General features: G+C 41.5%; 1 protein-coding gene and 1 pseudogene across 2 annotated transcripts in view; both read left to right on the top strand.

Moving 5' to 3' along the window:
• The window catches only part of WWTR1 (WW domain containing transcription regulator 1), a 151,411-nt gene that overhangs the window by 59,953 nt on the left and 64,400 nt on the right, over nucleotides 1-27,058 (top strand). The window lies entirely within an intron of this gene.
• LOC128591896 (selenoprotein K-like) lies at nucleotides 358-1,251 on the top strand (annotated as a pseudogene).

Raw genomic sequence — 27,058 nt, 5'->3', positions numbered from 1 at the left:
ACTTTCCCAGTCTTCTAAAATTGTTAAGCATTGACGGTAACTCTGACTCCTCACCACAGAGAATGAATTTACTTGTTTTAATTATATTTAGCTAATTTGGAAAACATCTCAATCAAAACTTAGGGAGGGTCAGTCAGATAAGTTGTTTAGAAAATGATTATGTCGAGTTCTCAGAAGACCCTTAGGTCTTGACCCTTAGGGTTAAACCATGCTGTCAGCCTTCTAAGCAGTATCAGTGGCTGTGTGTTTGTGTCATGTGTTTCTGCTCACAGTAAAAAGGTTTCACATGCATTTACTCAGTGAATACGAGGGAAAAAATGGACAAGATAAAAGCAACTGAAAATGCTACCTGTACAAACTGTCTCATGGCTTTGCCTTGATCACACAAATTTTGTTTATTATTTTAAGAAGTTGGCCTTGTTGAGCTTTACAAATAGGAGAAAGTACCATTATAAAAATGATATTAGAAAAACAATCAATAACCCAGCAGTGGCAAAAGCTTTTACTCGAGTCACTCAGAAGCAGGGAAACCGGGCAAGATGGTTTACATCTCGAATGGACAAGTATTGGACAGCCGGAGTCAGTCTCCATGGAGATTATCTTTGATAACAGATTGCTTCTGGGGAATAGCTGAGTTTGTGGTTTTGTTTTTCAAAACTCTGCTTCAGCAAGATGTGAAGAAAAGAAGAGGCTATGGAAACTCATCTGATTCCAGATATGATGATGGAAGAGGGCCACCAGGATATCCTCCCCGAAGAATGGGTCGAATCAATCATCTGCAAGGCCCCAGTCCTCCTCCTATGGCTGGTGGATGAGGAAGGTAAATGTCTGCTCTAAGAAGCAGACAAATGGACAAGCACATTCATAGCAGAAGGAAACCATCAAGAAATGAAGGGCTGACCACAGTGGACAAGAAGATGAATGTGTGCGTCTAAACAGGGATTGCTCTGTGTCTTCACAGATGAATGAGGTCAGGCTGGGAATTCTTTCTGCAGGGAACTGGCCTGACTGACATGCAGTTCTATAAATGCACCTTTTGTCTCATCTTTTTTGTATAGTTTACTAAAATATTAATAGTTTTAATAAGTAAATATTTTTAGGTTGCAAAAGTGATTCTTCATCTTTATATATTTGAATCACAAACTCTGAATCTGAAGAAATAAAAAGGTGTGCAGTCAATACTGTAGTGTCACCTTTTTCAATTTCTGAAATACTGTTCATTGTCACTTTGTTCTTTATAAATAAATCACATTGTATTTATTTCAAAAAAAAAAAAAAAAGCTTTTACTCTCTATCAGCCCCTCTAGACAACTCCCTACTTAGCTCCACCTCTAGTCAGAGTGGTTGCCTCTCAGTTCTTTTTTTTGAGACAAGAGTCTCTCATTATGTTGTCCTCAGTAGAGTGCTGTGGCATCACAGCTCACAGCAACCTCAAATGCTTGGGCTTAAGCGATTCTCTTGTCTCAGCCTCCCAAGTAGCTGGGACTACAGGCGCCTGCCACAACATCCGGCTATTTTTTCTTGTTGCAGTTGTCATTTTTGTTTAGTTGGCCTGGGCTGGGCTTGAACCCACCATCCTCAGGGCATGTGGCTGTCACTGTAACCACTGTGCTATGGGCACCGAGCCAACCTCTCAGTTTTATTTTAATAAAATAAAATTAAATCTGGCTTCAGATCTTTCACATATGCATTTGCTATTGTTTGGGATCCACCATACCTCTCAATCGTATCATCTGGTTAATTCCTGGTAAGTCTCCTCTTCATGGAAGCTTTCCTTGACCTTTCTGGGGATTGGAGCTTCCTCTGTTAGCATCCTGTACTTCTTCAGAGCCACGGTAATTAATTATTTATGTCATTGTCTGATAATACACTGGATGAAAGTGGAGTCTGTATTGCCTGCCACTCCATACTCAGCACTCGGTATACATGAACCAATTAGGATGTATAATTTTGCCTTCTCCTCTCTTCCTCCTCACAAAGGAAGCTTTTGAGGCACAGAGAAGTTGTCACTTGCCCAAGAAGCTATACAAGGTGGAGCCGAGATGTTAGCTCAAGTTTGTGTGACCTCAGAATTTGCCTCTCACCTGGGCACATTAGCTGCAGAATGATCAGTATAAGCTACAATTCATGTGATTTAGTGGCAAATATTGATGTTTCCTCACTTTGCAGTTCTGTGTGTCTTTGCTGGGCCTCAATCTTTCATGACCTGTACATTTTATTATAAGGTTTACCCACTAGATTTATTCAGTTACTATTTGAGAAATTTTGGAATTTCTTAGAAATTTCAATGGTGCAAGAATGCCTGAGGCCAGAATGCTTGGAAACAACACTGCTTTGGAAAAACCAGAACATATACCAGACACATTTTTGTCCTTAAACAGCTTGAAGTTGGATGAGGAAAATACATAGCAGGAAACAGTATGTTTCTTAGTTTGTTTGGGCTGCTGCAGTGAAAATGCTATCAACCAAGTGGCTGGTGAACGATAAATACTCATTTTTTCCTGTCTGGCAGCTGAGAAGTCCAAGATCCGGGCACTGGGAGATTTGGTGTTTGGTGGGGGGGCAACTTTCTCCTTGGTGGTGCCTCTACCTGAGTTGTTACATGGTAGAAGGTTCAAACAAGCCCCCGTGGCTTCTTTTATAAGGATATTAATCCCATGCATGAGGGCTCTATCCTCATAATCTAATCACCCCCAAAGGCCACCCCTCCTTGAGGATATATATTTGAACATGAACTTTGGGGGGATACGGACAATCAGACTGTAGCAGTGTGTGACCAGTGAGTATCATACTGGTCTCCAGGCTTTGGATCTTTACAGTACAGTTCCCTCTCTCTCATTTTCTCAGTGAGTGACCCTTCCCTCCTCCAGCACACAGGCTTGAAAACCTGTCCATGAACCTCAGTCCCCTGAAATGCAGGGGATAAGGTGACTGTGAACCTCAGCAACTCAAGCCTTTCATTGCCATGTCCCCTTTGCTCCGCGGGTGAGAATGCAGAACTTCTGTCTCTATGTGGGCCTTTCTCCTGGTTCTGGCACCTGTCCTGGCGCTGCCCCCTCTGGCTTGGCAGTGTCTGGTCTGAGGACAGGGCGGCCTGCAGAGGGTGAGGAGCCTTGGGCTTGCCTGACATCTGCCCCCCACACGCCCTGCACGGAAACGCTGAGCAGCTGCTCAGCATGTGGGCTGGCAGGAATGGGGCTGGGCCAGGGGACGGGGGATTAAGGCAGCCCTTGTAGCAGCAACTGTGGCACAGGGAGCACCTGGCCCTCCTGGAAGTCCCAGGGCTCTTTCTTTGACCTCCTTCCTTCACTTCCTGCGTTTTCTGAATTACAGCTAAAACTTGAGATAGACCTTAAGAGTCAGGCTAGCTCTGGCAGCAGTAATTTCCTGAGATTAGCTTTTCTTTTATTAAGCTAGGGAGCTCCTCAGGGTGGTGAGTAGAGATTGGAAGCCAACTCGGATGCCCGTTAAGGCCTGTGCCAACCCCTTCTTGACCTATGGTGGGGTTTGCACGCATGAGCTGTGCTGAGGGACCTCTTGTGGGGAGTTAGGCCTCAGCCTTTGCCCAGCAGTATGATTTCAGGACAAGTATTTAACCTCTAATCTTTAGTTTCTTCACTTATAAAGTGGACATAGTGATACTTAAGATTAGAACACAAAATAAATGCTGGGAGACCTCCAAAGCAAAAATGCTTTGCACATTATGAAATGTGGGAATATTTTGCATGTACTGTTTATAAAGTTTAAAACATTTCTGTCCTTTAAATATGTATTTCATGAACTCAGTCTTTCTGATCATCCATACATTTTGCAACATAAAATCCACGACTGTGGTAAAATACCATCACTGACCTCAGCTGTGGCAAATATGTTCCACTGGGATCTCTACAGCTCCACATGCTGTTTTTTGTATGACATTTACATAGCACCAGTAAAGCATTTTACCGTGACAGCACTTTTTTTCTTTGACATTATCTCATAATCCAATCATTATTAGGAGAAAATGTCAGTTGATTTTCTGCATTACTAAGGACATGAACAAAGAAAACTGTGTAACACAAAACTTTCTGTGTGGAATAGAGAAATTTAATCACTCTCATGATTTCATCAGTGGGGCAGTTCACAGCTTTAGGGCATGCCAGTGAGCTGTACCAGTTCAGAGTTAACCAAAGAAAGAAATGCAGTGGGGGATAGGGGATGTAATTAGATAGAGTACAGTGCAGGAGGAAAAAGAAATCTTCACAATTAAATTATTAGCGTTATTGTGAAGGAACTGTCTTTGGAATTGTTTTTAAGCTGAAGAAATCATAAAGCAATGTTTTTATGTGATGACTTACTTCCCCTTGTATTTGAAGTTCATATGTCCCGAATTCTTCATAAATCTTCATTAAGATGTCAAAATTCCTTGTGAGGTCTGTCTTCATTTGCATTCCCTTGTATAGTTATTAACAAAAGACCCTTTATGTATCCGCCCCGCTTGATTTCAGTCATGAACTGCACTTTCCTTTTATTATTTCATAGAATCTGGTTACTTGATTGAACTTAGTAAATCGTTTCTTGAGGACTTGGTGGGAATCTGGAGAGTGGTAGTGAGGGAGCCACTTGTAAGCCTTGGGTGGTAGGAGACTGGTGACCCTGATTCCCCAAAATGAGGCCTGATTATTACCTCTTCTTCTTCGGATTTAAAAAATTCTTGCCTAAAGTATTTTTTTCAAAGTTCGAAAACAGATTTCTATCATTGAAGCCTGGAGTAGAAAAAGACCTATTTTTTTGGGGGGGGGGGGATTTAAAATTACACTTTTCTTACACATTTTTGGAGCATCAGCCTGGTCATGTAAACAATGATAAAATATCAGCTATTTGAGGAGGTTAGTGATCATGTAGACATTGTGTCATTGTAATGATTGAGTGCTGGAGTTTTAAGTTTCTGTTGAGATCTGGTGTTATCCATATTTCCAGTTGTGAGAGTGAGTTGGAATGTCCCCAAGCATTTAGGACCCTGTGACTACTGGGATTTTAGGATTGCTCAGGGCCCAGAGTGAAATACCTTCTCATCGTGGGTCGCCTTCGTTCATATAGTTTCCCTTATTCTTTAATCTGGATCCTTAGCTCACTCCAAAGTAGTTGGTAGCAAGAATACTTGGGAATGCTCATTCAAAAATATAAAAGACCTTAAAAGATCCTCTTACCCCGGGAGTCTGTAGATGAAAAATTCTAACTGAGGTTTGCCTTTCATTTTCCTCACATTCCCTCTTTGCCCTACAAATAAGTTGTTCTCCTATGGGAAAACTTTGTTTCCTCCTCCCCCTGCCCCCAGCTTATTCAAGTGTCTGGAAATGCAGATTGGTGGTTTTTTTTAGTTGGGCCTGGTATGTGGTTGTTGATGGTAAATGTGAAGATTAGATGTGGTCTAGGCTCAAAGGAGTTTAAAATCAGATAGGAATAAGACTTTCACCAACCACCAGTATAAATCTCTGCGGCTAAATGTAACTTCAAGTACAGTACACCCCATCTCACATCTAATTCCTTCTGTTTTGAGGCAGCCACTCTATACCCTATGATTACATGGCTGCGTATTTGCCATAAAGCCTTCAGGATTGTTGGCTGAGTGCTGTAAACATGTGCCTTTCTCAAGTAGACCAGAGGTCCTTAACAGGTACACAAGGACCAGGCTCTTATTTTTAAAGATCTAAATAATATATATATATATATATATATATATATATATATATATATATATATATATATACACACACACGTACACTAGGGGCCGGGAGTGGTGGCTCATGCTTATAATCCTAGCTCTCTGGGAGGTCGAGGGGGGGTGGACTGCTTGAGCTCAGGAGTTTCAGACCAGCCTGAGCAAGAGTGAGAGAGACCCTGTCTCTAGTAAAAATAGAAAAACTAGCCAGGCGTTGTAGCGGGTGCCTATAGTCCCAGCTACTCAGGAGGCCGAGGCAAGAGCATCGCTTGATCCCAAGAGTTTGAGGTTGCTAAGCTATGACACCACGGCACTCTACCCAGGATGACAGAGTGAGACTCTGTCTCAAAAATATATATATTGGGCGGCTCCTGTGGCTCAGTAGGTAGGGCGCTGGTACCATATACCGAGGGTGGTGGGTTCAAACCTGGCCCCGGCTAAACTGCAACAAAAAATAGCCAGGCGTCTGTGGTCCCAGCTACTCGGGAGGCTGAGGCAAGAGAATCGCCACAGCCCAGGAATTGGAGATTGCTGAGAGCTGTGACGCCATGACACTCTACCCAGAGCGATAAAGTGAGACTCTGTCTCTTTAAAAAAATAAATAAATAAATACAATATATACACACACACATATATATATTCTAGATCAGTGCAGCTTTGTTTACAAGGATATTCTAGGATGAAGAATTCAGGGATGTATTAGTTTTGGGTATCAGTCTGGTTGTTAACTAGAGAAAATTAGGTGTTTGTTAGCTTTGCAAAAATTCCCAGCACAGGTGGGATGAAAGGAAATGGCAAATGGCCTTGCATTTTTAAGAAAAGGAAAAATGGTCCTTCCAGTCATTTGGGGGTTACTTCTTTTGAAATATGTACCCACTTCTTAAAATTTGTATCTTTTCGAGTTTAGAAATGTTGACTAATTAGAACCTGGGCATATCTTTTACTAAGATAATCTGATTAAGTTAAAATAGTCATTTATTTTGCTTGTGTATCTGCAATTTAATCAGAGCTTGGGAGGGACAGTTTGTCTGTGTTCCTCATAGTGTCAGGGGGAGTGTCTGCCTGTCCCCCAACTGGCAGCTGGGAGCTCATTTTCAAGGGGGTTCTCATGTGGCCCACAAGCCGGGGCTGGTTGTCGGCTGGGCATCCGTTTTTTTCCATGTGGATTCCTCCATGGATGGCCTGAGCTTCCTGAGCGTGGTGGCCGGGTTCCAAGAATGAGCATTCTGAGAGACAGAAAGGAGAAGCTGTGAGTTTCTGAAGACTCAGGCCTCAGGCACAGCATCATCTTTGTCATGTTTTATCAGTCAAGCAGTCGATAATAAGAATTTTAAGTGGGCAGTGCTCAGTATAGGGTGTGTTTTGCTGGGCCGGTTCAGGTGAGTGGAGTGAACACCAAGGACAAAGGACTGGGACCCCAGCTGGAGCTTCCTGGAGGGATGGGGAAGGCGTGCTTGTGTTTGGTGAGGAGGTTGGCAGGCTCCTTTTTTCCCTTTGGGTCCTGTGACTTTATTAGCTTAGCTGATAATTCATAGTGCTTACTATGTACTAGGCATCTTACATATTATATGTTAACTCCCTTATATTTCCATTGAAGACTGTGGTATGGTAGAGTCATAGAGTTTCAACTATCAATTCTTAATAATGACATTACTTTTTTTTTTTTGTGGTTTTTGGCCGGGGCTGGGTTTGAACCCGCCACCTCCGGCATATGGGACCGGCGCCTTACTCACTGAGCCACAGGCACCACCCATGACATTACTTTTTGAAGAGATTATCATTGATAAAACCTCACCCTATTTTATCACACTGTATGACACACCATTTTCACTTAATATTTGGAAAGAATTGGTTCCAGGACCCCTAAAAATACCAAAATTCAAGGCATTTATGTAAAATCATGCAATATTTGCATATAACCTACACACATGGTCCTGTGAATCATCCCTGGATTACCTGTAATACCTAATATAAGGTAAATGGTATGTAAATAGTTGGAATACTGTCTTTTAAAGATTTGTATCTTTTTATCATTGTATTATTATCATTTATTTGTTCATTTATGTTGAATATTTTTGATGTACATTTGGTTGAATCCCGTTGTCAAATCAGTGGATGGAGAAGGCTGACTGTATACCTTGTTGCTATTTAAAGGTACTCTGTAATTTTTGGAATTTTGGTGTTTTTGCACAAATACCTGAATGAATCCTCCCTCATATTATGGTAGTTTTTCTTCACACTAGATTCTATATTACCTTAGTGTATTTTGCTTTTAAGTTTAAAAAGAATTTAATGATAATCTTGAGTATTTTAGTTAGGGATACTGTCACACTGTCAGAGTTGGCAGGTTCTTCTCTTAAGTTTTATTTCCACTCAACACCACTTAAATAGCTGGAGATTGGTTATAATGAACATCAGTGAGGGACTGTCCCCTCTTTTCAGCCGAGGTCACATGGCAGCCAGTGTACACTGTTTCTTTATTTTGGAAAGGTTTCGCTTGGGCAAAGACTCACTCTTTTAACCAAATCCTGCTTTTCATCTGTTTTTGATGGCAGCAGATCCTATTTCCCAGCCATTGGCAAACAGTGCCTGTCTAGCGGGATTTCCTGGACACAGAGCCCTTGACAACAATTACCGGCCAACTTTTTGAACTTCAGCGATTAACCTGGTTATTTGTTCTGTGTTTTTGCCATGGGAACCAATAAACTTATCCTTCTGAGACTGGCAAAAAGGTCCAAGAATAATCCATTTGCTAATTGGACCCATTGTTTCTCCAGCCTCTTAACTGTGAAGAATCAAATCTTCCTTCCAGGATCCAGCTATTAATTTGTCAGCCAGTGCTGTGCAGAGTGCTGCTAATTTCTGAGTGGGACTCCTGTGGTAGACCTTGGTCATTGCCAGTTTGGAATCTTTACCTTGTAGACTGACGTGCTATAAACACAGCAGGATAGAACATCAGTGGAGCATGATTAAAATTTAACAGCCAATTGGGAGGCGCCTGTGGCTCAGTGAGTAGGGCGCTGGCTCCATATGCCAAGGGTGGTGGGTTCAAACCCAGCCCCGGCCAGACTGCAACAAAAAAATAGCCGGGTGTTGTGGCGGGTGCCTGTGATCCCAGCACTCGGGAGGCTGAGGCAAGAGAATCGCGTAAGCCCAAGAGTTAGAGGTTGCTGTGAGCCGTGTGACGCCACGGCACTCTACCAAGGGCGGTACAGTGAGACTCTGTCTCTACAAAAAAAAAAAAATTTAAACAACCAATTGAAGAGTGCAAGCATCGTTAAAACTGTTCTTACACACAAGTAATAATTAAAAAATCCATATATTGGGTGGCGCCTGTGGCTCAAGGAGTAGGGCGCCAGTCCCATATGCCGGAGGTGGCAGGATCAAACCCAGCCCCGGCCAAAAACCACAAAAAAAAAAAAATAAAAAAGATATTTCAAAAAAAAAAATCCATATATTAATGACATATTCTCAGTGATCAGGCTATAATTTTTTTCATTGTAAAAAATAAGCAAAAGATAAAATGTTCATGCTCTTTCACACCCAGTAGTGCTGATTCTGGGATTTTAGTCTAAAGAAATAACCCAAAACATTGAGAAAAGCTTATGCTCAAGGATGTTCATTGAAGTATTATTTGTAATGAAAATAGAAAAAATCTAAATATCTAACAGTCAAGAATTGATTAAGTAAAGTATGTTGTTCAAAAAGAGATTCAAGAAGAGTCCCATAGCATGGGACTGTTGTTACGATGTTAAATGCAAAAAAGTGGAATGCAATATTTTACCCAGCGTGAGCACAGCCTAATTTCTAATGCATGGAAAAACATGCATTAGAAAAGAGACATAAGCCAGGTGCAGGGGTTCACGCCTATAATCCTAGCACTCTGGGAGGCTCAGGCAGATGGATCACTTGAGCTCAGGAGTTCAAGACCAACCTGAGTTGGAGTGAGACCCCATCTCTTCTAAAAATAGGAAAACGGAGGCAAGAGGATTGCTTGAACCCAAGAGTTGGAGGTTGTTGTGAGCTATCATGACAGCATGGCACTCTACCCAAGGCGACAGCTTGAGACACTTTCACCCCCCTCCCCAAAATAAAAACAGACATAGTAAGAGTATTGGGAGGAAATATAGCAAATCTTCCAAAAAAAATACTCGATCTTTTATTGTTTAAATAGTAAAGTACAGAGAGTTCCTTGTCCCTCGCTTCAAAATGCAGTGCAGGTGTATTCACACTCCCACATAGAGTGACCACACGTGCTGTTTTCCCTCCCAAGTAGGGTTATTAGCATTGCTCACCAGAAGGAATCCTCATAATACGGTAGTTGCTTGGCATAAAGATCTCAAACTTTTCTCAGGTTGAGGGACTCTGAGGTTTTATTTAGACAGATGATAATATAATGAGAAAACTGCTGAAGCAGAGTGAGGGCTGAGAGAGGTGATTGTGCTTTCTGTGCCTTGTGTTGAAGGCCTTCAGATTATCTCCTGTGCAACCTCAACACCACCACCGAGGCACCCAGCTGGTGGACTCAGCTCGGCCACTCGCCCACTGTGGGCGATGCCAGGCCAAAAAAGGGGGAACAAGCCCTCTAGTCATGGAAGACTGGGGAGGCCCACCAGGCTGGCACCCAGAAAAAATGATGCTCATAACTAGTCACAGTCTCTCTCTCCCTCTCTCTCTTTTTTGGGGGGTGGAAGGTGGGTAGTTCTGGTCTGTGAAATGATGCGATTCAAATGCTTCTTGTTGGTTAGGAATGTGATGCAGTAAAGCAAAAGGCACATTAAGAAGGAAGTTAGTGGGCAGCGCCTGTGGCTCAGTAAGTAGGGCGCCGGCCCCATATACCAAGGGTGATGGGTTCAAACCCGGCCCCAGCCAAACTGCAGCAACAACAATGACAACAAAAAAATAGCCGGGTGTTGTGGCGGGCACCTGTGGTCCCAGCTACTCAGGAGACTGAGGCAAGAGAATTGCCTAAGCCCAAGAGCTGGAGGTTGCTGTGAGCTGTGACGTCACGGCACTCTACCCAGGGTGACTCTATTAAAAAAAAAAAAAGGAAGGAAGTTAGATTAGATGGTTTTTTTCCATTTCTTAACATCCTAGATGTGCATGGAATGCATGTACTTTTGTCGCCTGGTGTGATCATAATGCAAGTGGTAGAATAGGTGTCTTTTTTTTGTTTGTTTGAGGCAGAATCTCACTTTGTCGCCTTCGGTAGAGTGCTATGGTGTCATGGCTCCTAGCAACCTCAAATTCTTGAGCTCAATTAATCCTCTCGCCTCAGCCACTGAGCCCGGCTTGAAAAAGGGGCTTTGATTTGAAAAAGGTGCTTTGAGGGCGGCACCTGTGGCTCAAGGAGTAGGGCGCCGGTCCCATATGTCGGAGGTGGCGGGTTCAAACCCAGCCCCGGCCAAAAGAAAAAAAAAAAAAAAAAAACGAAAAAGGTGCTTTGATTTAAAAACAATATGTTTGATAACTGCTTTTCCAAAGAAGCACAGCCCTTCTGATGAGTGATGAATGTTACATACTTACTGTGGATACTGTTCACAAGTGGGTGAGCCAGCTGGGAAGGTATCTGTAAATGTAACACAGCAGCTGGAGAAATACAGAACACAGGAGTTCTCTTTGAAAGAAGTACTTATAAGGTAATAGATACTATACTGTGAGAGTTATGTTACTGCTAAAAACAACCAGACCACTGTCAGTGGTATCTACCCTGTTTCCCCGAAAATAAGACATCCTCTGAAAATAAGACCTACTTTCAGGAGAGATAAGACGTCCCCTGAAAATAAGACCTAGCACATCTTTGGGAGCACACTTTACTTATTTATTTATTTTTTTATTGTTGGGGATTCATTGAGGGTACAATAAGCCAGGTTACACTGATTGCAATTGTTAGGTAAAGTCCCTCTTGCAATCATGTCTTGCCTCCATAAAGTGTGACACACACCAGGGAGCACACTTTAAAATAAGACACCGTCTTATTTTCGGGCAAACAGGGTAGGATGGATTCTGGGTGAGCATAAAAGAATCCTAATATTTTAATGATCAGCATGGTATTCAGTTACACAAAATTTATTGAGAATGAGCAAGCTGGTCTATATTTTCTTTTCTTTTTTTTTTTTTTTTGGCCGGGGCTGGATTTGAACCCACCACCTCTGGTATATGGGGCCAGCGCCCTACTCCTTTGAGCCACAGGCGCCGCCCCAGCTGGTATATATTTTCAGTGTCTTTACATGACTCTCTTTGGAAAATGATAATATTGTGGTCTGCATTTGGAAGTAAACTGTTAGTCCTCAGAAAAGTCTGTTTAAATGAGTTCTGTCAAAGGCTCAAAAGTTAAATAAAAAAACTCATATCAAAATTTGATATCTGTACATGTTACTAAAATGTCAAAAAAATTATCAACATTTTATTCATTTTTGTTTACTTAAAAAAAATCTAAACAAGTAAGCAAACTTCTTGTATGTATAAAAGTATAGGGAAAAGGTAGGCCGAAGTGACATCTCAGTCTTTCAGCCCCCAATGAATACTTGAAACTGTGGGTGGTGATTAAAAATACCACCTATTATTTATTTTGCTTAAAAAAAAAAAAAATCCCTGGGTGATTCTAATCCTAGTAGCTTTCCCCTTTTGGTTAAATTTTATCTTCTTGAAGAGGTCTGGAAAGAAAGTTTGACAATTGGGAGGTAAACTAGAATAAAAATATTGAAAACATACATTTTTATGAATGTGGGTTTGAGAAATTCGGATCTCTAGTCCAAAGGCAATATTTTAAAGTGGTGTTACTTTTCTTAATATGAAGTCCAGTTTCAGAAGCTTCAATGGCTGTCAGGCTGCCTTTCTTCCCTTGTAGCTTAGCATTTTTGAATCAAATTCTTTCAGTGAGAGGGGAGTGTCCCTCCTTTCTCTCTCTGTCCACTTCCCCAGCTGTGATTAGAGCCAGTAATGCTAAAAATCTCCAGGTAGTGAGCTGGCCCCGGTCACCCGGTGGGAGGCTAGGGCCCAGGGTAACTCTTGTGGCTGCGTCAGCTGCACACCACGCAGGAGGCACACACAGTCAGCAGAGCACAGGGGTCGCGGACCCAGCAGCCTGTGGGTATTTAGAAAGTGACATCTTATTCTGCATAGAGCCTGAGGAGGAATTCTTGGGCTTGACTGGGCTTAATTCTTTAAAATAATTTGTTTTCCTTTCATTTTAAATTCAGACTTTTAAAGAATCTGAGTATCATCTTTTTTCTTCCATGGGATGCTAAAAAAGAAGATTAAAGAAAATTTCAAGAGTGCTTGGCTTTGGTGTCAGGCAGACCGGTGTCCAAATTCCTACTCCTCCATTTATGAGCTGTGGAGCTTTAGGCAAGTCTTTTAAACTTTTGAGTCTCAGTTTTCTTCTTCATAAAATGGGGATAATTAATTTTTCTTTGCAGGATTATTGTGAGTATTAAACAAGATAATAATATAAGTAAAATACTTGAGATTCCATAGGCAACTAGCTGGGTGGGAGACAGTACTAATACTGTCCCTTCAAGAAGGTCTTCTCTCAGTTGTATTTTCTTTTCTTTCTTTTTTCTTTTTTTTTTTTTTTTGGAGACAGAGTCTCACTCTGTCACCCAGGCTAGAGTACTGTGGCATCAGCCTAGCTCATAGCAACCTCAAACTCCTGCGTTTAAGTAGATCTTCTTGCCCCTGCCTCCCAAGTAGCTGTGTGTGCCCACCACAACACCCTGCTATTTTTTTTTATTTTTTGCAGTTTTTGGCCGGGCTGGGTTTGAACCTGCCACCTCCAGTATATATGGGGCCAGTGCCCTACTCACTGAGCCACAGGCGCAGCCTCACCTGGCTAATTTTTTTTCTACTTTTAGTAGAAATGGGGTTTCATTTTTGCTCAGGCTCCTCAGCCTCCCAAAGTTCAAGGATTATAGGTGTGAGCAATTGCACCTTCTCATTTGTAGTCTTGACTTTCAACATTCTGCTTTGATATTTGCCCTGAGTTTTGGCACGTTGCTGAGAGACTGTGAAGTGTCTGAGAGTTTACCTTTATGGCCTTTCTGGTCCCTTGCAGGTTAAATAGCAGCTCCTATGTTAGGTTTTGCCACATGAGCAGGAACCATCACTGTTATCTAGAGTTAGACCAACAGCACGCATCCAAGGCTAGGCCTGTATCTGAATGTAGGGTGCTGCTTGTTTTGAGTTAAACATTTACAGGAAAACCCGTATCTACAATCACATTTATAAAGAGGAGGAACGTATTTATTTAGAGAATATAATTGTTCACTTTTCAGAAAGGTTTACAACAGAATTATTTTCCTTTTGTGCAGAACTATGCACAAAAGGAACTTTCTGTACATTTAAAATGTGGTTAAAACAAATTTCAGTCTACACTTTCAGTGGCTTGAGGTGGATTTCTTCCTCTTCTCCCCTCTCCTCCCCTCCCCTCCCCTCCTCTTCTCTCCTCTCCTCTCCTCTCTTCCTCAAGCTGTCACCCTGGGTAGAGTGCTGTGGTATCACAGCTCACAGCAACCTCCAACTCCTGGGCTTCAGTGATTTTCTTGCCTCAGCCTCCCAAGTAGCTGGGACTACAGGCGCCTCCCACAACGCTAGGCTATTTTTTGGTTGTAGTTGTCATTGATGTTTGGCAGGCCTGGGCTGGATTCGAGCCCACCAGTTCTGGTGTATGTGGCTGGCGCCTTAGCTACTTGAGCTACAGGCACCGAGCCCTTCCAGGCATTTTCTCCAGGACAGTCTGTAGTTGTTCTTCTCATTTACTAGTTTACATTTCACTTTTCTTCTTCTCTGTTTTTTTCTTTTTTTAAAGACCCACATCTTGCTGTGTTGCCCAGATGGGAGTGCAGTGGCTATTCACAGATATGTCTCCACTACTGATCAGCATGGAAATTGTAACCTGCTCTGTTTCCAGCATGGGCAGGTTCAACCCTCCGTAGGCAACCTAGTGGTCCCCTGTTCCTGGGAGGTCACCATGTTGATAACAAACTTAAGGACACCTGGCATAGCACAGTACAGACCGGAACTCCTGGACTCCAGGGAGCCGCCTTCCTTAGCCTCCTGAGTAGCTGGGACCACAGGCATGTGCCATAGCACCTGGCTGTATTTCAAACTTAGCTTCAGAATGCTTATGCAGATGTTCATGAGTACGTCTTCAAATGCTATTAGAGTAGTTTCTTCTTCATAATGGATCCTGGAGGCATGGAGAATTTTAGGAAGCATCACGGGGTAGAAGAGCCATTATCAGCATGTCAGGGAGGGGAAGCCTTCAAGTTTTTTTGATCCATAGTTTTCTTGTCAGTAAAGTACTGATATTGGCACTGTGTCTACCTGAGTTATGAAGCCCAATAATAATAGCTAATACTTATTAAACAATTAAGTGTTCTAAGCACTATGCTAAGACTTTGCATGCTCTAGTACCTGAAATTTCTGGGTGTGTTCATGAGTTACGTACATTTGTCCTAATAATGATGGTAGATCATGTTTATTGATGGCTTTCTATCCTATCTGCCAGCCTTTGTTTTAAGGTCTTGGTATGTCCTAGGTATTGGTGGGAAACTAGGGTACTAAGAGATTAAGTAATTTAGCCAAGTTTATGTAACTTATAAATATGACTGGGACTAGAACAGAGTCTAGCTCCAGAGCTCTTAACAGCTATCCAATATCTTCATTTGACAGTAAAGAAACTGAGAAATAAAGAAAGGCTAAGTATCTTGTTCAAGGTCATATAACTAGTAAGTGGCAGAGCTGTCCTTCAAACAAGATTCCCTACCGCCCACACCATGTGGCCCATGATGCAGTACACTTTAAAGTCTGAGAACAGGGCGTTAGGTACTGCTCTGAGTGCTTTTTGCCCCCAGTTGTCCTAACAGCCAAGAAAATGCATATTAAAGGCAGATCACCATGGGAAACCCCTGCCTGGGGGCTGTACTTAAATCTACAATTGTTCTGAGGTCAGAGAGTCACAGAGAAGTGAGCCTGCCTTTCCAAAGTTAATCAGCGCACTGACCTGGTGGCAGATTCCAGCTGGCTTTCTCTGGGAAAACTGGTGCCGAGTCTTGCTTGTGCTCAGCAAGGGTGTTAGAAGCGCCATGGCTAATTTAGTAAAAAATGAATTCCTGAAGGCTTTTGTGTTATTCGTGGTAGAGAGAGCAGGGAAGGAATATGATGGCTTATCTTTGGAAAACATCTCAACAACTTTCAGTTTTAGGACACACTTTGGTACTTCTCTTAGGACACTTATCACCCCTTCCTCTAATTATTGTGATAACTGGAGGATAGAAGGAAGTGTGCCATTTGATTTTATTTATAAAGAATAAGAATTTTGGGCCTCCTGAGCTAATGGTGTCTCCCCAGGAGCTACCAATTTTGGAGAGCTTTGAACCATGGCATGAATACTAATTGGGGAAGAATTCTACTAAAATTATCTTGAAAACTTGAGACCATGAAGATGTGGGAAGGATTTTATTGTTACACAGAGGAAAAAAAATCACAAAATTTGTTATTTTTGACATTTTATGTCATAGTATAATATAATGGTATGGGCCCATATGCCCCTTGCCTAGATTTAAGAATTATTAATATTTGCCATATTTATTTCTTATATTTTTATGTTTATTTATTTATTTAAAATTTATTATTATTATTATTTTTGAGTCTCACTCTGTGCCCTGGGTAGAATGCTGTGGTGTCCTAGCTCCCAGCAGCCTCAAACTCCTGGGTTCAAGCAATCTTCCTGCCTCAGCCTCCAGAGTAGCTGGGACTACAGGTGCCTGCCACAATGCCTGTATAGTTTTTCTATTTTTAGTACAGACAATGTTTCGCTCAGCTCAGGCAATTCATCTGCCTTGGCCTCCCAGAGGGCTAGGATTATAGGCGTGAGTAACCATGCCCAGCCTGTTTCATATATTTTGAATGGAAATATTCTCAAGGGAATAATAGGTATGATATTTTACCCTTAAATACTTAAATAGTTATCTCTTCAAAAAAAGGACATTTTCCTATGTTTCCTATATAACAAAGTTAGCATTTTCATACCTAACAAAATCAACATTTTTTATTTTTATTTTATTTATTTATTTATTTATTGTAGTTTTTGGCCGGGGCTGGGTTTGAACCCACCACCTCCGGCATATGGGGCCGGTGTCCTACCCCTTTGAGCCACAGGCGCCGCCCCATTTTTTATTTTTTTATTTTGAACATTTTCATAACCGAAAAGTTGCATTCATCAATTGTTAACATTTTGCCATATTTCTCTCTGAGTGTAATACTAAACCATTTGAAAGCAAGTTACAGGCTAAATACTTTTGAATGCATCTCCAACGAACAAGGGCATTCTTTTGCACGATAACAAGTACTATTATTCAGCCAAGAAAATTAACTGTAGTGGAGTAATATAACCTAAAGATGTTTTTCAGATTCTCTCAGTTGTTCCTAAAACGTCTTTTGTAGGATCCAATCAGGATGCACATTATATAATTATGTATCTCCTGATTCAAAAACAGCGTCCCTTTCCCCCTTATCATTTGTTTGTTTTTCACATTAACATTTGTTAAAAGACTTTAGAGTAAGTAGATCATTTCTCACTTGGGTTCCTTATGATTAAATTAGGTTAAAAAATAAATGATTTTGTGAATTTCTTATTGCATCACGTTAAGGTAGGAAGGATAATTTCTTAATAGTATCTAATACCCAGTACATATTCAAATATTCCTAACTGTCTCAAGTGTGTGTGTGTTTTTTTACATTGATTTACTCAAACCAAATATTGTATAGCATTAAAAAGGAAGTATTAGCTGAGCATGGTGGCACGCACCTGTAGTCTGAGCCATTCGGGAGGCTGAAGCAGGAGGATTGCTTGAGCCCAGGAATTTAAGGTTGCAGTAAGCTGTGATGATGCCTCTGCACTCTAAGCTGGGCAGTGTTTCAAAAACAAATAATTAGAAAACAAGCAAGCAAAAGTAGAAAAAGCAGCTGCAATCTTAATTGCCAGTCCTTTAAATATCTGAGCTTAATTCATAGGCTTAGGCTAGGTGGAAACTATATCTCTTTGTCTTTCATATGAATTACTAGAAAAAGAAATGAAAGTGTTGTCTCTTGGGTGGCGCCTGTGGCTCAAGGGATAGGGTGCTGGTCCCATATGCCTGAGGTGGCGGGTTCAAACCCAGCCCCGGCCAAAAAAAAAAAAACCCTGAAAGTGTTGTCTCTTAATTACTTTTAAAAAGGGAATAGAATTTTTATAGAAAACTATACAAATAAGTACTATATTGCTTGGCTCTCAGAACAGGAAACAGAGCTTTCCCAGCTCTAAGGAACACCCCTCTTGCCCTCTCTCAGAGTCCCCAAGGTGCCCAGTGCCGGGGGTTCCATTGCCTGTTGAAAAAGTTTTTGTTACTCACCAAGAGGAAGCACAAAGCAGAGAAGCCATAAATGATATGTGTATTTGAATTATGAATTGTGATCCCCACCTTCAAAGTCATCTTAAATGATATACTGTATATATTTTCACACAAAATCATTCCCACACAATGTTTTACATAATGATCCCATTCAGCGGCTCCTCCCGCTTCCCGAGAATTGGGATTTCATCCAAAAACGCTAAAGGTTAAGTTATCAATAGAACTCAAAGGCCATTTTGTTTTCATTTGTGTAAGTCGTTTAATGTTTTTGAAGTCCACGCATATGTTAACAATGGAGGCAGTGAATTACAGGGTAGCTTAGCAAGGCATTCCTCGAGTTCTCCTCAGGGGTGAGCAGTGTGGAAGGGAATTCGGGAAAAGAGCAACTCTTTTCACTGAAGGAAATTATTTTAATTAGTAACTGTCAAAGGATAATAAATAGTCGAATATTTCTGAAATCTCCTGGCCCTGGGGCAAGTAATTACAATGAACATGCAGTTAACAACCAAAGAAAGAAAGTGAGGATGGGGGTACGTACGATCAATTAAATACAAGTGATGACACTGTGAGGGCTTCGTGGTTAAGCGTGCGGTGTGTTAACACCATGGAAAAGCATGCACGTGCATTTTAGCAAGCAAGCCGGCTGGGTATGGGCAAGTCTTGCATGGGCTTCTAGACTCTAGCTGTTGGGCTTCAAACTGTGGGACAAGATGGCAGCCTGGAAATGGGTGGTTCCTGGTGAAGCCTTCTTAGATTACTGGTATGCCCCACATAAATCAGGTCATGTAGATCCTGTAGCCAGCATCTGGGTGATGTTGCTGTTGGCTTAGGAGGGTAAGTATGTTCTGTGTGCCTGGAGGTTTTTTAGGAGGGGTTGGAATAGACCTTGAAGGGTGCAGTTTTCAATGTGGCACGCCCTAGTGACATTAGTGGCAAAGTGACTTGCTAAAGTTAGAAAGTAAGATGGAACAGCCGGTTGACGGCCTGGTTTAGGTTCCCAGTTGTTGTTTCAAAGCCACCCAGAGTGCTTTGCAGCAGCTGTGACCTCAAACCCAGGGAAGCTTTGTTTTGAAAGCAAACTAAGAATAGATGTACACAGGCATCTGATTTTAAAACAAAGAGGAAGATTAAAAGCTTTCTGGGTGCAAACGGTTGAGGTCACTTTTTAAAAACACATTAGTTTTGAGCTATATGGAAATGTACGTGTGTATTTTATGTATGAGTGTATGCATGTGTGTTTATACATATACCCACACGCCAGCATTGCCAATCTCTCTCTTTCTCTATCTCTCTCAGTCTACATTAGCTCTGCTTTGGATGAACTTTGTCATTGGGAAGCTTTGGAACCAGGCCTTCATAGCATCATACTTACACTTGCTCAATGACCCTGGATAGGAACTACTTGTAGCTTTATAGTTCTGGTCAGCTGGGTATAAAAATATTGCTATAATGTCTGAAGGATAGTGTGTGTTCAGACAATGCTGTTAAATGGAATCTGAAGTTATGCTTATAATAAATACCACAGACAGTGTATTGTGTAATTCCTCAAATGTATTTTATAGGATATTAATAATTAAGTGAAAAAGGGTGGCACCTGTAGCTCAAGCGGGTAAGGCGCCAGCCACATACGCCAGAGCTGGCGGGTTCGAATCTGGCCTGGGCCTGCCAAATAATGACAACTAAAATCAAAATAAATAGCCGGGCTTTGTGGCAGGCGCCTGTAGTCCCAGTTACTCTGGAGGCTGAGGCAAGAGAATTGCTTAAGCCCAGGAGTTTGAGGTTGTTGTGAGCTGTGACACCACGGCATTCTACCCAGGGCTATACCGGCTCTGTATCAAAAAAAAAAAAAAAAAAAAAATTAAGTGAAAAAGAAGATGACATCCAATATAAATTAGAAAAATGTTGGGTTGAGCTAATTTAAACCAAGAGCCTTTTAACTGCATATATATATATTGTTTAAATTTGATTGGGTGCAGGGGTGAGGGGGATTATCTTCTGGCATTAATGTCTTGTAGAATGTACTTCATGTTTCCATGGCCCATATAATTGTATCTCCTCATAGACATTTTGGCTGAACCTGAAAGTTTTTATTACCTGAAATAGCAGTTGAGGTGCATTGGTGCAGTGATGTGGTTGGTAGAATCAAAAGTGTCTTTCCTCTTAGTGACCTCACAGGGACTTAGTGTTCATTACCACCCCTCCTTACCCCCATTGGAGCATATACTTTTATTGTCATCTTTTTATTATTTTCATCTTTTTATTAAAATAATTATCAATATATAAGGGAGTTTTCCAGACTAAAGCTCAACTACTTGGCTTATCTTAGTCTCCACACTAGAACCATGTTGACAAAAATTTAACATTCAAGGAACACTTTGGAGCAAACTAAGAAAATACAGATAGTTCATTTTGATGGTCATACAAAGTCAAGTTCCCATCAACATACAAACTCAAGTTTCCATCATTTTCCTCTAGATTACATTTCAATGCAGTAACATGCTAATAATTTTTTCTTACATTAGACAACATGATATGATAATGAACATTGGTACATTTTTCTATACTTTTTTAAAAATTAAATCATAGCTGTGTATATTAATGCAATCATGGGGTACAATGCGCTGGTTTTATATACAATTTGAAATTTTTTTTTTTTATTTTATTGTTGGGTATTCATTGAGGGTACAATGAGCCAGGTTACACTGATTGCATTTGTTAGGTAAAGTCCCTCATCACACTGGTTAACATAGCCTTCATGGCATTTTCTTAGTTATTATGTTAAGACATTTATATTCTACATTTAGTAAGTTTTTTTCTATACTACACATCATATTTGTTATGTGTCTAAATATGCAAACATGAACCTCTTCTCAAAGTCATTTAAAATGACTACAAACCCTAGCCCCAAATGAATATTTTTTTTTTACTATAACTATTTTTGTCTCGGAGCACATCACAAAAATGTACTTTGCCTAAATGTTAAGAGCGTAAAATGTCATCATGAAAATCTAAAAGGTAGCTGCTTAGAAACGTTGAAATTTAGTTCTACTATTTTTTCTTTAGGAAAAAAATAAGTAGGAGAAATTAATGTACATCTTAAATTTTTGTAAAGTATTTATAATTATGTCAGTTATGAAGGCTGGTATTTATTATAGGCTAGCTTATTGTAGAATGAACACATTTATTTTATAAATCATCAGACATCAACCCTATTTGAGTGTTTTCCTTAGTAATTAAATAATAAAAACTCCCTGCAAGTCAGGCTGAAGCTATTACTGTTGCAGGAACAGGCGTCGGCTTTCTCAGCAGCAGGGCCTTTGAAACCACATCTCCAGCTCTCGGGGTTCTAGGGGTGCCCAAGGCATGTTTAGTTGCTGCCCCAGCAAATCCAAATCCATCTTCAGAGTACTTTTATTTCTTCCTTTCGTAGGGGAGAGTTTGGGTTCTGCTTTGTACAGTACTTATGTTTTTATAGTAGTATTTGTATTTCTTCTGTTTCTTTCTCCATAGTATCAAGTACAGAATCACATGGACCTAATTTGTTTTACTGTCATGTGAGTCCCTTTACTTGACAGGATGGATCTGATGAAAACCAGGCTGTTAAAAGATCACCTTTGCGGGCGGCGCCTGTGGCTCAGTGAGCAGGGCGCCGGCCCCATATACCGAGGGTGGCAGGTTCAAACCCAGCCCCGGCCAAACTGCAGCAGAAAAATAGCCGGGCGTTGTGGTGGGCGCCTGTAGTCCCAGCTACTCGGGAGGCTGAGGCAGGAGAATCGCCTAAGTCCAGGAGTTGGAGGTTGCTGTGAGCTGTGTGAGGCCACGGCACTCTACTGAGGGCAATGAAGTGAAACTGTCTCTACAAAAAAAAAAAAAGATCACCTTTGCAGGCAGATTCACATACTGTGTGACTCAAGGGCTTCAGGAGGGACAAGGAGGGATGATGATGTGTGTTGGTTGCTTTTTTTTTTTTTTTTTTTTTTTTTGGAGACAAAGTCTCATTTTGTCGCCCTCAATAGAGTGCTGTGGCCTCAGTCACAGCTCACAACAACATCAAACTCTTGAGCTCCAGCAATTCTCTTGCCTCAGCCTCCCGAATAGCTGGGACTACAGGTGCCCACCACAGCACCCAACTATTTTTAGAGGTGGGGGTCTCTCTCTTCTGAAGCTGGTCTCCAACTCCTGAACTCAGGTGATCCACCTGCCTTGGCCTCCCAGAGTGGTAGGATTACAGGCGTGAGCTACCACATCTGTCCTTCAATGGTGTGTTTTGAAGCAAAAGTTAGGCTATCAGCAGCCCTGACTGTCCGTTCCACTTTCCCTTCCTTTCTGATGGTCCAGGTGATTCATGGCAGCCTTTTGGGGCCAAAAGGCAGTATCATGTGATGGAAAAAGTCCCAGACCTGGCTATGAGAATGAGAATTGACTCTCCTGTGCCACATAAAAACTAAAGACTTTGAGCGGCACCTGTGGCTCAAGGAGTGGGGTGCCGGTCCCATACGCCGGAGGTGGCGGGTTCAAACCTAGCCCCGGCCAAAAACCAAAAAAAAAAAACTAAAGACTTTGTTAAAGTCATTTAACTTCTCCCAACTCACTTTCAGAGTCTTAAAAATGCACATTAGTAAAACTTGTTCTGTGATAATCAAATTAAGATTTTTTTTGAGACAGAATCTCACTATGTCACCCTGGGTAGAGTGCTGTGGCATCACAGCTCACAGCAACTCCCAACTCTTGGGCTTAAGTGATTCTCTTGCATCAACTTCCCAAGTAGCTGGGACTACAGGCACCTGCCACAATGCCCAGCTATTTTCTGTTGCAGTTGTCATTGTTGTTTAGCTGGCCCAGGCTGGGTTTGAACCTGCCAGCCTCAGTGTATGCGGCTGGTGGCGTAACCACTTTGCTACAGGCACCAAGCCCAAATTAAGATAATTTTTAAAGCCATAAAATGCTATATAAATGTCAACTATTATTACTAGACATCATTTCTATGATGATTTTGAATATTATGACTAATAGTATGGCTAGTATGAATCATCATTATCGAGACTATTGTTATCATGACTGTCGTTATTATGAATGTTAGTACCAATTCATTCATCACACTTTTCTGAGTGTCTACTAGATGCCAGATTTGGTGTGCACTCTGAGGGCCTGTGGTGTGCACAGTACCTTGTAGAGGCTCGATTAATCAGTTTGCTGAATTGAACAGGAACAAACTGATCATGATTTAATTTGTTTTAGAGGATGTTGTAGCATTCTCTAGTGCTCATGTTCTTCCTGGGGCAAGTACAGAACAAATTTCCTGGATGCATTTTACGAAGACTAAAGATATATAAGATGTGAGTGAGACTCAATTGATACATTTGATATTGAGAAGCAAAATGATTTGTTGAAGTAAGCCCATTCAATGTGCTGGAGAATTGTTCCTTCATTCCTTCCTTTATTCAGTCATTTATTCTAGTAGTTGTTTTCTAATATCTGCTGTCAGGCTCTCTGCCCTCAATCTGTGGTTGGACCACTGAGACTTTGAAAGCTTACGTAGAGTCTCTTTTCATTTCAACACCATTAAAAAAAAAATCTCATGGAGGGCGGCACCTGTGGCTCAGTGGGTAGAGCACCAGCTCCATATACTGAGGGTGGCAGGTTCAAACCCGGCCCCAGGCCAAACTTGGCCGGCTCCTGTAGTCCCAGCTACTTGGGAGGCTGAGGCAAGAGAATCGCCTAAGCCCAGCAGTTGGAAGTTGCTGTGAGCCGTGGCACTCTACTGAGGGCAAGAAAGTGAGACTCTTGTCTCTACAAAAAAAAAAAAATCTCATGGAAAGGAAAAATCTAAATGTGTCCTGTAAAGAAAATACAATTTCCTTTGGTGATTATTATGGCCTGTATCCTGCTCCATTCCTTCCACAGGGCTCCTCCCCAAGTCAATGGGAATTGCGTAAAGGGTCTGAGGCAGGATGTGCCTCATAGTGGGAAGAGAAGGAGCCTTGTGGCTGGTCACCAGACTAAATTTAAACCATTATTTGTAGTGCATATATAATTAGCATGGGGGGTGAAAATGAAAAATACAGCTGCAAGGGCACTTTTCTTCCTTTAACAAAAACAGAAAAAAGTTAGGAGGGGTGAGAAGCAAGCGAACACAGTTACAGGAGGCATGCCTTCTCTTTCATAAGAACAATCAAAGATATTTTGCCTTAATCTTGGCTTCTCAATACAATCAATGCTTCTCCCTGCTGGATTAGGCAGATGACAGCACTAACAGTACCACAGCTGGGAGTCTCCAAGGCTGACAGGTGCTGGATCTAAGATGCTCCAGATTGTCTTGTGAAGTGCAGACATGTGCGGAATGACTGCCCAAGGAGAGGGCTGCTCCCATGTCTGTTGACACCTCCTGCAGATTCTCCCACTCACTCCAAACAGCTGCCAGAGGCAGCCACAAAATATTGCTTAATTATAGAATTTCCCTTGATCCTCTTTATCCCTTCCTTCTCCTGCGCCCCCACCCCCACCCCTTTTGTCCCTCTCCCTGGTTCCGAGCACCTTTAAGCTAAGCACTCATGGGAGTATTATGGTGACGTCTTTGCCATCTCACTCTAAGGGACTGACAAGGTTTTCAGGCCTACACTCTTGCTGTGGAATTATTTTCAGAGGCTGTAATTAGCAGCTATGTGTTCAAATATGGAACGCAACATTATTTTTGAAGAAGGAAGTGGGTTCATCTGACGGGAGAATAGCTTTCTCATTCTCTCTCTCTTTTTTTTTTTCCCCTTGATCCGAGAAACGGTGCTTATTGTATAAAATGAAGAAATTACAAAGAAATCTTAAGATATTTAGTAAAGCCTTCTTCCTCCTCATTCATGTGTGACGTTTACCAAAACAAGCTTAGGTTCACTCAGCAATACTGTACACATCTTTGCATTTTAACAAATACAGATCTATGTCATCCATAATATCTGTTCAATCTTGCATGGTCTGACTGTACCATAATTTGTTTGACTGTTCTTTCATCACACATTTAAGATCTAAATAGAACTGTCCTGGATACCCTGCCATACCTATCTAATTGTTTCTTTGGTTTAAGCTTCATTGAAGTAGATGTGGGTTGGATTAAGGATTTTGATAAACTCCCCTCCAGAAAGATGTGGGTTGGATTAAGGATTTTGATAAACTCCCCTCTAGAAAGATGGATCTAACAATACGTGAGTGTGAGCCTTAGTAAATTTGCAGGTTCTTTTGTGAATATTTTCTGGGCATTTTAAAAGCTAATTTCCTGAAGCTGTGTTTTTTCTTTTGTTTCTTAAATCAGGAGTAGGCGAGGTGGAGAATTTTACTATTTATAATTTTTCCTTGAAAACCTATGTCTCTACAAGTACAACATTCATTCCAAGCACTGAGAATTCTAATGTTATTCCTACATATTTCCCTCACTTCTAAGAAAACTTACCTGGAGGCTGCCAGTTTAATTAATAAACTAACCTAAGTAAGGTGGTTCTCTCCCATTTTGAAAAATCTCCCTCTCAATGAAATAAAAGGCACAGTGAAAAAGCTGCTGGGCCCAAATGGGTGTAGACATAAATATTTGATTTATGTTATACTGGGGTGTGGCCACCAGCAACTCCATAAATAATCACCCATCCACGCTTTCCCCTCCTGGGTGGGGTCTGTTTTCTCCTTCAGTTGAAAGATATTAAGGGTCACCATTACTGCCAAAATGTTCTTTTTCTTTTTCTTTTTTTACAGTTTTTGGTCGGGGCTGGGTTTGAACCCGCCACCTCCGGCATATGGGGCCAGGCCCTACTCCTTTGAGCCACAGGCCCCGCCCCCGAAATTTCCTTGTTTTACTTTAGATGTTATCAACACACTTGGTGTCACCTGATGTGAAGGGAAAAACAATATTTTCCCTTTTTAGTCTCACACCCCACTGAGCACAGTGCTTCTGACACCAGGTGCTCCAGCAGACACCAGCGGGGTGTCCTGGAATTTAATTCAATTCTGACCCTTCTTGGTGTTAGCCTCAGATCTCACAGGTTAGGGGCTCAGTCTCACCAGGCTGCCCTCCCCCCCTTGTAGACGCCAGCCGCAAGCTCCTGACTAACCCCCTCCTGGGATTCGATTAATTTGCTAGAGTGGCTCACAGTGGACCGCACTTTGCTTATCTTCACCCATTTATTACAAAGGGTATTACCGAGAATACAGATGAACAGCCTGAAGTGAGAGATGCACAGGGCAAGCTCGGGAAGGGACCCGCCACCCTCCAGGCATCTGCATGTTTTCAGCTTTCCCGGAACTCTACAAACTCTGTCCTTTTGGGATTTTAAGGCAACTTTATTACGTAGGCGTGATTGATTACATCATTAGTGACCAACTCAACCTTGTTCCTCCTTTTCCTCTACCCAGAGGTCGAGGTGAGGCTGAAAGTTCCAACCCTCTAACCGCATGGTTGGTTCCCCTGGCAACTAGCCCCAGCCAGTGCTTTCCAGAAGCATCAGGAGTTGCCTTCTTAGAACAAAGGATGCTCCTATCGCCCAGGAAATTCCAAGGGATTAGGAGCTCTGTGTCAGGAACCAGGATCAAAGACCAAATATTACAACAAAAGATTTCTCTTAGTGCCTCTGTCTACAAGGGTTGTAAGAGCTCCATGTCAGTAAGGAGGTGGGGAAGGTAAACATTAGTATAGTTATTTCTTTTATATCATGGTAGTACACTTGGTTTCCTGATTTTGGTTACTCAGATGGCTTTACCTTAGCCTTTTAATTCATCTGTCTTTATCTTGTATGTGTTAGAGAATAAAATTCACTTCTCTTCAATGTTAGAAAAGTGACCAACCAAAGTATTACTGTCACTGCAGAGTCATTTAAAAACAGGTGATTATTCTAGTGCTACTTTTCAGTTAGAACTAACGCTAAATAGGGCACTGGATGAATCAGTGGATGAAAATACCTTGTATATTCTTGCAACTTTCCTGTAA

The sequence above is a fragment of the Nycticebus coucang genome, chromosome 8 (assembly GCF_027406575.1).
Source record: "Nycticebus coucang isolate mNycCou1 chromosome 8, mNycCou1.pri, whole genome shotgun sequence".
In the NCBI taxonomy this organism is placed as follows: domain Eukaryota; kingdom Metazoa; phylum Chordata; class Mammalia; order Primates; family Lorisidae; genus Nycticebus; species Nycticebus coucang.
This window is presented reverse-complemented; position numbering and strand designations above follow the sequence as displayed.